Source organism: Pipistrellus hanaki (assembly GCF_964339955.1).
Source record: "Pipistrellus hanaki genome assembly, chromosome: 20".
In the NCBI taxonomy this organism is placed as follows: domain Eukaryota; kingdom Metazoa; phylum Chordata; class Mammalia; order Chiroptera; family Vespertilionidae; genus Pipistrellus; species Pipistrellus hanaki.
The window spans coordinates 1,197,721-1,209,462 of record NC_140522.1 but is presented as its reverse complement, the minus strand read 5'-3'; the positions used below and the strand labels follow the sequence as shown (position 1 = coordinate 1,209,462).

The window sequence follows — 11,742 nt, the reverse complement described above, 5'->3', positions numbered from 1 at the left end:
AGGAGAGGAGAGGAGAGGAGAGGAGAGGAGAGGAGAGGAGAGGAGAGGAGAGGAGAGGAGAGGAGAGGAGAGGAGAGGAAGGGAGGGGAGGGGAGGGGAGGGGAGGGGAGGGGAGGGGAGGGGAGGGGAGAGGAGAGGAGAGGAGAGGAGAGGAGAGGAGAGGAGAGGAGAGGAGAGGAGAGGAGGGGAGGGGAGGGGAGGGACGGGGACGGGAGGGGAGGGGAGGGGAGAGAAGCCGGGTGAGAGCAACAAAAGGACAAGAGAGAGTCACAGGGACATGCAGGCAGAGCTATCCCCACGTGAACCTTCTGATTGAGAAAGAACCTCTCCCATCCTCAAGAAGTCACTTTTGGATCCAGTTTATAACTTTTCTAAGGAAAGTTGTACCAGTACATGTCAGGGGATGTTTTCAAGAAATGATTGTGAAATCACTCACGAAAAGTTACAGGGGAGGGGAGAGGAAAGGAGAGGAGGGGAGAGGAGAGGACAGGTGGGGAGGGGAGAGGAGAGGAGGGGAGAGGAGAGGAGAGGAAAGAGGGAGAGAGAGAGAGAGAGAGAGAGAGAGAGAGAGAGAGAGAGAGAGATCAATTTCTTCATTGGAACAATGATCCAACCTGTAGCTCAGGTGCATGCCCTTGACCAGGTCTAACCCCAGACCCTCTGGCTCTCAGGCTAACACTAACCACACCAGACAGGGTATTTTTAATGTGATATTACCCATGAATCTGAAAGTAGAAGAAACAGATGAAGACAATCAATAATCTTTCCTTTTATCAACAAACCAGAGGCCCAGTGGGTGACATTTGTGCACTGGTAGGGTCCCTAGTGGCTGCCAACAGCCAGACCGGGCCTCCCTCCCTTCCCCTGGCCAGCCCCGCACTCTGGTCGAACTCCCGCAAGAACTCCGGGTTGAGGGGACAATTTGCATACTACGGTTTTATGATATGATAAGGCTTCAACTTATTGACTAGCGTAGAGTATGAAATCATCAAAACAGCTAATGTACATCCCCTGAGTGGATGCCCAGACCCCAGAGACAGAGCAAAGGTTCTGGGGTCACACCGCCGCGTCCACTCGCATAGTCCGCCTGATGAGCTCTGTGACCTTGGACAGGTTGCCTGACCTTCCCGCCCCTCAGCTTCCTGGTGTGCGAGGAGCAGCAGCTGCTGCTGGGGAGCTGTGAGGGCCACAGCCCGGGGCGGAGAACAGGGCTCGGCCCATGTGGATGATGGGCATTTGCTCCTTCCATAACTTCATTCTCCAAGCTAGCCATTGGGTTGAAGGTTTGTTTGTGTATAAAAGAAGGGATTCCTAATTGCTTGTATTCATTTCCTCTCCTTTCAGATCCCTGTGTGATACCAGAAAATAAAAAAATCGTGAATGAAAAGAACATACAGTTAAAAGAGAAATTTGACAAACCCTATTATGTAAAATCAGGGGATAGCGTGGAATTTATGTGCACATCGGGACACAAGGTGGTATTGACGTCAGTGTAGTCATTTCAAGCTGCAAGTCGGTAAGGGACAGTGGAGTTCCCAGGTGGGAATGAAGGAGCTTCACTTATACCGAGACCATAGTTCTTCCCCGTCGTGAGATACAGAGCAATAAAGGGCAAGGGAGTAACGGTGTGGCTCTGTCTCTTCAGTCGGATGTTTAACCAAACAAAACACGGGAGCTTAGGATATTCTGGGGGAAAGAGCGCAATAAAAATTTGTATGTGAAAATTGACCCTTCTGGTGTGGTTCAGTGGTCAAGCGTTAGTCGGAGGACCAAATGGTCTGTGGTTCAAATCCTGGTCGATGGCATGTACCTGGGCCGCAGGTTTGATCCCTGTCCCAGTCACAGCATGTACAGGACACAAGCATCGGATGTGTCTTTCTCACATCGATGTTTCTCTCCCTCTTTCTCTCCTTCTACCTCCTTCTATCTCTAAAAACCAATAAAACATGAAAAACAAGTTGAATACCAAGAATGTGCTGAAATCCTTGGGCTTGGTGGTGTGGTCTGTTGTGAGTTTAAAAAAAAATCAGTGCTGCCCTACAGACAGGACCCTACACTGTGCGGACACCCTGGCTGGTATCCACTGACCCCTAAGACAGCAGCTGGGTGAGAGCAACGAGAGGAGAAGAGACAGTCACAGGGACATGCAGGCAGAGCTATCCCCACGTGAACCTTCTGATTGAGAAAGAACCTCTCCCATCCTCAAGAAGTCACTTTTGGATCCAGTTTATAACTTTTCTAAGGAAAGTTGTACCATTATGTGTCAGGGGATGTTTTCAAGAAATGATTGTGAAATCACTCACGAAAAGTTACAGATATCCCAAAACTCTTCTAAATTTAACATCCACCGAGTGATCTCAGTCAACTGGCATCCTGGTATTTCACTTAAACCTAGGATCTCACTCGCACTTGGTAACGGCTGATGAGGCAGATTTAAGCCCAAACAGCAGCACCTGCCCATCTGCACTCACACACCCGGGGAGGCCCACCCTGCTGCTCCTGGTCCGGTCATCCTCACCCTGTAGGTCTCCTGGGCTCGTGGACCAGGTGAATTAAAACAGATGGGAAGGTTTAGCTCTTTCTTAAGTAGGATGTGAACATTATCATTTGTCTTTAATTCTTTTTTAATCCTCACCTGAGGGGATCTTTCAATCCTCTCTCCATTTACCTTTAGGGAGAGAGTGGGAAGGAGAAAGAAGAGAGAGAGAGAGAGAGAGAATGAATATGGGTAGAGGGAGAGGCAGAGAGAAACATCAATGTGAGAGACACATGGACTGGCTGCTGCATCTCTCCCTCGCCCAACCAGGGCCCAGGATGGAAACTGAGTCTGCTCCGTCCAAACTCTGTCGAGAGTAGAGACAGATCCGGGACAGCCGAGGGCACTGCATTAACAACACTTAATCTTCTCTCCTGCTCTCTGGGATTAAGTCCTTTTAAAAAATTGGATGGGCTGGTGCCACCATTTCCATTCTGGTCTTACTGATGCTCTCCTTGGTTCAATCCCAATGATTCTTGTCATCTAAATGCCCTAAAGATCATACTCCGCCATTTTGGAAAATTCTTCCCATTTTCCTGGCTTTCCAAATCTCACTCCCTCCTTTCTGGATTTCTCTGGGCTTCTCTAGAGCATCCTTATGATCTTGGTAGGTACCAGGATGGTGCTTGTCAGAGCGACTCACCCTTGCAGCATGCGCCCTAGAGGAGTTTGAAACCTAATTGTACTCTCGGCTAGCTGTGTGACCCTGAACACGTTACTGAAACTCCCGAGACCACCTCAGCTTCCTCATCTGTAAAATGGGGATAGCCACTACGGTCTCTACCTCACAGGATTCTGATAAATATTATGTGATTTTATATTTTGAAAGTGTTTAAGCAGTGCCCGGCCCGAAATAAGCATCCTGCGCACGTGTGTTCTCTCTCACCTGACATTGTGTTCCCATCCAACATGGCTAACACAGGTAGAAGGAATCAGTATAAGAGCTTACTATTCACTGAGACAGCGAACTGGCTCCTCTCTGCTCTCAAAAATGGAAATTCTGGTCCTTTTAATCAAAATGAAGAGTTTTCAACCTCGCAGGGGTCTTCAAACTACGGCCCTCGGGCCACATGCAGCCCCCAGGGGAGTCTGATCCGGCCCGCCAGGTTTTTTGGGCAGTGAGCGCAGCCGAGGTGTTACAGTAGGAATTAGTAGTTCATATAGTCCGGCCCTCCAGCTCTCTGAGGGACCGTGATCTGGCCCCCACTTTAAAAAGTTTGAGGACCCCTGGGGTATGAAGGTCAGTTATGAGGTTCATCACAATACTAATAATGGTGGTTAAAGTATGGATTTTAATGTAAATATGAGGTTGAATTCTCAAGCACTCTCTTTTTCTTTAAATAAATCTTTATTGTTCATATTATTACAGGTGTTTCTCTTTCCCCCCATAACTCCCCTCCACCTGATACCCTCACTCCTCACATCCTCCTCCCCCTGAGAATTGTCAGTCCACACCCTTTCTATGCCACAGCTTTGTGTGTGTGTGTGTGTGTGTGTGTGTGTGTGTGTGTTGTTTTTTGGTTTTTTGTGGGGGTTTTTTTTGACGTGTTTGGGAAGTGATTTTAAAGTGAAGAGGAGACAAGCATTTATATATATTATATATATTTAAAAACTAACGTGGAAAGTTTATCAATCCACAGACTGGAAGAGACTATCAGCACTTCTGATAGTCTAGATCACATGTGTCAAACACAAGGCCCGCGGGCCAAATCCAGCCCGCCAGGCCTTGCAATGTGGCCCGCACCACGCTGTCATCACTGCACTCCGCTGTCAGTTTATGACATTGTCAGTTTATGACTGTTCAGTAAACCATTCGGCCCGCGATTTAGGCTGGATTTTAGATTTTGGCCCCTTCTCTGATTGAGTTCGACACCCCTAGTCTAGATACTTCTATCTAGAACACACACAAAACTTTTACATCTTAATAATCAAGACAAATGACCCAGCTTTAGCCGATCTAGCTCAGTGGATAGAGCACTAGCCTGCAGGCCAAAGGGTCCCGGGTATGATTCTGTAAGGAGAGAGCCTTATTCTTCCCTTGTTCTCTTTCTATTACATGTAATTTATATATTTATCATATATGTTTAATAATTATTACATAATTAATTATATATATTATATATTATAATATATAATAATTCAAACAATTCATAAAGAGGTACTAGATTCCAATCAGGGGCCTAGCTATTGTAACACAGACTTGAAAACTGATAAAATATCGAGTATAAGCACGTGTCTAGATGGGACAATGGAATTCCCCAGGTGTGAATGAAGAAGCCCTGTGGCCCCAAACACGTGGCCAGCCCCACCGACTGCTCTTCCTGCCTCAGAGCTTACCAGTCTTCTGGCGTTTCCTGCTCTTCCCCACTATATTTCCAAGGACATAAGAGCAATGTGCTAGCCTCCTTCTCAACTTAATCTTCTCCCAAAGTTGTCAACGCAACTGTATCATCGCTTACACTTGTTCCAAGACAACAGTTCTTCACCGTCGAGCGATTAGACCCCTTGCCCATAGAGCAATGAACAGCAAGGGAGGGTAACCGTGCGGCTTTCTGCCTATTCAGTCGGATGGTTAAGCAAACAAAACACGGGAGCTTAGAATGCGCTGCGGGAAATGGTACAATAAAGTGATGTGTTAACATTGTCCCTGTGGTTCAGTGGTCAGAGTGTTGGCCCAAGGCCCAAAGGGTCTGTGTTCAAGACCTGATTCAGGGCATGTATCTGGGTTGCATGTTTCATCTCTGTGCCAGTTGGGGAGTGTGCCGGCTGTGTCTCTCTCCCATCTATTCTCTTCTCTCTCTCTCTCTCTCTCTCTCTCTCTCTCTCTCTCTCTCTCTCTCTCTCTCTCATCTCATTGCTTCTAAAAAGAAACAAAACTTGAAAAAATTGAATGCTAACAATGAGCTGAAATTCTTGGACTTTGTGGTGTTGTTTATTGTGAGTTTACAAATAATAATAATAAAATAATAATAATAATAATAATAATCAGTGCTGCCCTCCAGACAGGAACGGGCACTGCGCTGTGTCCACAGACCCCTACGGTCTGCCGTCGGTGGGAGACAGTCACAGGGACACGCAGTCAGAACTATTTCCATGAGAACCTCCTGGTTGAGAGAGAACCTCACCCATCCTCAAGAAGTGGTTAACGATTAGGGTTTTATTTCACTTTTGGATGGGGTTTTCAACTTACATAAGGAAAGGGGCACAAATACCTATCACATGGGTAACACAAAAATAATTGCGAAATCGCTCATGCAAATTTACAGATGTTGCAAAACTCTCTGAACTTTGATATCTACCGAGGGACCCCAGTCAACCTGCTTCCCGGTATTCTCACTGAGGGGAACTGAAGAGCCACACGTGGTAACGGCTCATGAGGCGGGCTTAACCCCAAACAGCAGCGCCGGACCATCTGCGCTCACACACCCGGGGAGGCCCACCATGCAGCTCCTGGTCCACGTCACCCTCACCCTGTGGGTCTCCTGGGCTCGTGGACAAGGTGAGATGAAACTGAAGGGAAGATTTAGCTCCTTTGTATTGGGTCGGCAGCTAAGTAATTGCGGATTTTTTAAAGAAAATCAAAGACAATTTTTTCATGGAACTAAATAACTTTATTCTTTAATGTATTGCCCATTTTGATCAATGACCTCTTGCCATCTTTCAGGCAGCATCATAATCCCACGTTCAAAAAACTTCTGTTTTTTATTAGCAAAAAACTGAATCAGGTACGATTTGACATCATCATCATTATTGAAATTTTTACCATTCAAGGAGTTTTGTAAAGATCGAAACAAAAAGTAATCAGATGGTGCAAGGTCAGGACTATATGGTGGATGTGGCAAAACATCCCAACCAAGCTCCATTAATTTTTGCCGAGTGACCAAAGATGTGTGTGGCCTTGCATTGTCATGATGGAATACAACACCTTTTTGATTTGTCAATTCGGGCCACTTTTCTTCAACTGCATTGTTTAATTTCATTAGTTGTTCAATGTAGACATCAGAATTGATCGTTCGGTTGGATGGTAAGAGTTCAAAGTAGACAATTCCTTTGTAATCCCACCAAACTGATAACAAAACCTTCTTTTGATGAATATCAGCTTTTGATGTTGTTTGAGTTGGTTCACCTGGCCTGCTCCACGATCTTTTCTGCTTGATATTGTTGTAAACAACCCATTTTTCATCGCCAGTTATCAGTCGTTTTAAAAATGGATCATTTTCATTATGTTTCTTTAGCAAATCGCAGCTGCTAATGCGTTGCGTTAACTGTGATTCTTTCAGTTCGTGAGGAGCCCATGTATCGAGTTTTTGAACATAGCCAAGTTGTTTTAAGTGATTTTCAATGCATGAATGTGATACATGAAGCTTCTCTGCAATCTCACGTGTTGTACTGTGACAGTCCGAATTGATTATTGCTTTGATTAGGGCGTCATCAACTTCAACTGGACGACCAGAGCGTCTTTCATCTTTGAGTGAAAAATTACCAGAACGAAATTTGGCAAACCAATTTTGACACTGCCGTTCTTTTAAGGCTTCGTCACCATAAACAGCACATAACTTTTTATGAGCTTGTGATGCGTTTTTCCCTTGCGGAAATAAAAAAGCAAAATATGACGAAAATGTTCCTTTTGATTTTCCATTTTTCAACGAACGCCAAACAAAAACTACAAAACAGATCAAAAAACTTTTTTTACTGATTAACAGCTGAATAGCCAACTATCAAATACAAAATGTGTTTTACATTTGTACTACGTCTGCAAACCTAAAAATTCAACTGAAGCCATATATGTGTGAAACCCGCAATTACTTAGTTGCCGACCCAATAAGTAGGACTTTGATCTTTTTCACTTGCTTTTGCTTTTTAGAAAATCCTCTCCCGAGGATATGTTTTCTGTTGATCTTTGGAGAAAGAGTGGGTATGAGGGAGAAACGGGTGACAGAGACATTGATGTGAGAGACGTAGGAACTGAGCACGTCTCACAAAAGGCCCACACGGCCCGGGATGGAAACTGCCACTGAGACATGCGCCCTTGACCAGCAGTCGAACACACCGGCTAGGACTCTTTGAGCGTCATTTACCACACCTTTGGTCTCTGCATTCATTAGGGGATAATCTCCCACAATAAGTCATTTGCAGGAATGATGAAAAGTACCACAACCTGATAAATAAAAACCACCTTTGGCCCAATTCATCCATCCCTGTGCAAATGGATGTTCCTACTGATTCACAGCATGGAGTGCCAATATGGAACTATTATTCGTCTCCCAAATCTTCATGATGGCTTCTAACAGTAGGAAAAATGTGGCCTCACACGTTTGTTCAATCTCAGCTGTTACTGTTTTGGCTAGAGGCACCGGCCCTGGCAATGGTTTACCAGCACCGTTGGCTTTAATGGAGATTATGAGAGATAAATCCATTTTTCAAGGGATGTATGCCCACTGCTCGAAAGCAACCACCAGAAGTTCTTCTATTCTTAACTAATTTAACAAAGGTTTCCCCATAGTATTTGGTTGGTCTCTTAGGGAAATGTGTTTTTATATGTGTCTCATGGCTTTTGACTTCAAACATTGGTGTTAAGTGTGGCTATACTATGAAGTGAAACCCCGGGGGCGCCTCCAGAGCATCGCTGACCTGGTCACACACGGTGCCCTCAGCCATCTGAACTCTTCAGTAGAGCGTCCGCCCCTAAGTCCAGCCTCACTCAAGGGAGGGGCATGGGGCTCCCTTGTCTGAGGGGGTGAGTGTGGGAGACATTATGCACCTTCTAAAGCCATCCCCTGTCACACACGCCCCTCGGTCCACAGGGGATTTGACTCCTGGGGGTTTGCCCCTTCCCCAGTGTTTTCTGTCTCTGCAATCTCATTGCTCTTCCTCGTATATCAGATCTTTGTCGAAGGGGCCCACACTTTAGCTGGATCTTCCATGGTGACACGTGAAATGGTACCCATAGCAGGTCCATGGCTCAGTGTTCACTCAAGGCCAAGGCCAAACAAATGTGGGCAGTCAGGTGCCTTAAAGAGGAGGCCATGACCACCGTGACACAGACCCCAGTGTGCAGAACAATGACAAGGAGAGTGACCGTCTATGTAGATAACATTGACCCACAGTGTTGTGTTACTTCAGGGTACACACCATAATGATTACATAGTTGCATATGTTGTGAAATGATCGGGAACAAGTGTTACTCACATCATCTGAAGATGATAACTTCTCTTGTCCTAGAAGGCCTAATGCATTGAGTGTAAGCATGGGCATATGAAAACATAATTCATCAATGAAAGAAGGTATCTCTCATAATGTTTTTATTAAGGTAAACCATGACTTATGCTGTGCTTTGTTTGTTACTTGCTAGGTAAGCCCTGTGACTTTCCAGAAATAAAACATGGACGCCTATTTAGGAAAGAGCTGGATAGACCATCCTTGCCAGTGTCCGTAGGAAAATTGTTTTACTATCTCTGTGATGAAAACTATGAGACTGCTACAGGAAGCTCCTGGGATTACATTACTTGTGGGAAAGATGGCTGGACCCCGAAACTGCCCTGCCGCAGTGAGTGAACCCCTCTGTCCTGTGCACGTGGCAATAGTTCAGAGCGGAGAGAGCAACCATGAGCACCGCTAAGCCTGGCGGGGAGAGTGGGTGGGAGGATGAGTCTCTGAGCAGAAAGACCGATACTGTATTTCTCTTTCATCAAGAATAAAACTTCTTCATTAGCAGCATGAGAAATGGAAATAGATCTACAAGCCTACCTATAGCAATTATACCAGTGTTTCCCAAACTTCTCTCATGATGAGAATCACCTGGTGGAGTTGTTAAAACACAGATTCCTGAATCCCAACTAAGAAGTGCTAAACTAGAATTTTTGGGAACATATAGGTAAAATTGCATACCTAACTTAGTGCTCTGTATATAACATCTGTCTTAGAGCACTAGTTAGGTATACAATTTTACCTATATGTTCCCAAAAATTCTAGTTTAGCACTTCTTAGTTGGGATTCAGGAATCTGTGTTTTAACAACTCCACCAGGTGATTCTCATCATGAGAGAAGTTTGGGAAACACTGATTTATACATACTTCAATTGTGGAAACTACAGATAAATACCACTTAATATGGATTTTAAAAACACTTGGTAGCAACTGTCGTGTTTCTTAAGTTATGTGCTACTTTTGGATGCTTCCGATTTCTGATTTAAATATTATAAAGATAGTTTTCAATTTGTTTTGACCCCACTTATGTGTTTTTATCATCATTTTATAATTCTCAGGAAGATGCATTTTCAATTATTTGGAAAATGGACATCGTCCACTATCTGAACAACAATATTTGCAGGGCCAATCTGTAAATGTTAGTTGCTATCCTGGCTACATGCTTCAAAACCAGCAGACCTCAATGACCTGTACGGAGAATGGCTGGCTCCCTCCTCCCAGGTGTACCCGTGTCGGTAAGGAAACTGGTCTAACAGCCAGTCTGTTCATGATTGTCTAACACTCACCTGTAATAGCTGAGGCAAAAGTTTTCTATCAGCCCCTTGTTTTGGCAATGGCCCTACTTGGTTTTATTTTCTCAAGGGTGTTGGGTGGAAACGCCAATCTCTTTTTTTCTGTTTTATTCTTTATTGGAAAACATTTTGAAAGTTCAGTCGAATTAAATGTTTAGACATTTCTGTATTACTTGCTCACCCACCAGAGACCATTAAGTGAAAACCACATTAGACTCTTTCAAAAGTTCAATCTTAATATTGAACCCGGTTGGCCATATTTCGGTGTCCAGATTAAATAAAATTCATAGAAATGAAATGGGAACACAATATGTCTGATAGGGTGCTGGGCCACGCATTTTCTGAATGACAGGCAAGGGAAGTTCTGGTCACCTTACCTGAACGTTTCCATACTATTACTCTATTACTAATGATTCATATTTCATCTTGAAGTAATGGCTGCAATTTGACAGATAGGTGGCGCATGCTTTTGGGTAGAAAAGGGTGTAAAAAAACAGCCAGTTCTTGCAGGTTCTTTCCAGAGAATATTTTGAACATTCTCCTTCTTCTCCTGCTTTTTCTCCTCTTCTCCTCCTCCTCCTTCTTCTCCATCTCCTTCTCTTCTCCTCCTCCTCCTTCTTCTCCTCCTTCTCCTGCTCCTGCTCCTACTCCTTCCCTTCTCTTCTCCTCCTCCTTCTTCTCTTTCTCCTTGTCCTTCTCCTTGATCCACTCGAGGCTGGGTTTCCAATGATTGGGGCTGGTGTGGGCACCATTACACAGAGGAGCGGACTCAGGGTCCGGATGGAGAAGGCCTCTTTGGCTTCCCTCCTCAGTGATTTGAGTTTAAAGACCTGTTCCCACGTGACTGGTGAATAGGCATGTTGCCAGTGCTGTGTGTGCCCTGGATTCTCGGAATCTGTTGGTTCCTGGCAGGCCTTGCCTCTGGTAGTTGTGCTCTGCCCATCCTCAGTGGTTTTGTCCTGCATCTAGTGGGATGCCTTCACCAAAGGATCTAGGGATCGCCGTGCAGGTTTGCAGAGCTTTCTCCCTCCTCCAGGGTCTTTCCTCTCTGCTTATGGTCTTCAGCGCTGGTGTCTCCTATCCAGTAGGACTGGCATGTCCTGGGCTGTGATCTGGAAAATCCCCGCCTCCCAACCAAGCCCCAGTGAGAATGGAGAAGCCATGGGGTGAGCCTGTGTCTCGGGAACCTTCGTTAGGCACTGGCCGTGTCCATGTGCCTCACAGGGTCCTTTTCATGAATCTGGCTCCACTTCCTCCTTGTCTGTGGGGCTGGCACCCTCTTTGCTGTTCTTTCTTTGTCAGTTTTAGTGCATATTTTTAATGAGCCTCCTTTTCACTCTACATTTCCTAGTGTTTGGGTTCCAGTTGATTCCTGCTCAGGTGCTTCTGTTTTCACTTGGGTTTTCCGTTATCAGCAGGAATGCGGTGTGAGTGACAATGGGGATCACATGTGTTTAACGGGGACAGCTTGCTATTGTGACAGAAGCACACGCAGTGACATGCCCACCAGATGGAGCTGTGTAGCCCACCCATCACCTCACTGAGGTGCCATTGCTTCCCATGGTGAGAGCACTCAGGCTGCACCTCTTAGCAAGATTGAAAACCAATGGGTCACAGGAAAGGGCCTGGCGCTAGGAGAGCTCGGGCATGCTGGGGGCTTTCAGAATCATGAGATAAACAGATTTTTAATAACTTCCCACAAGGCATC

The 11,742-nt window shown here is 45.3% G+C and overlaps 1 protein-coding gene across 12 annotated transcripts in view; it reads left to right on the top strand.

Annotated features, from left to right (window-relative positions):
• CFH (complement factor H) overlaps nt 1-11,742 on the top strand; it is a 132,458-nt gene that overhangs the window by 85,134 nt on the left and 35,582 nt on the right. The gene's annotated exons all lie outside the window — the stretch shown is intronic.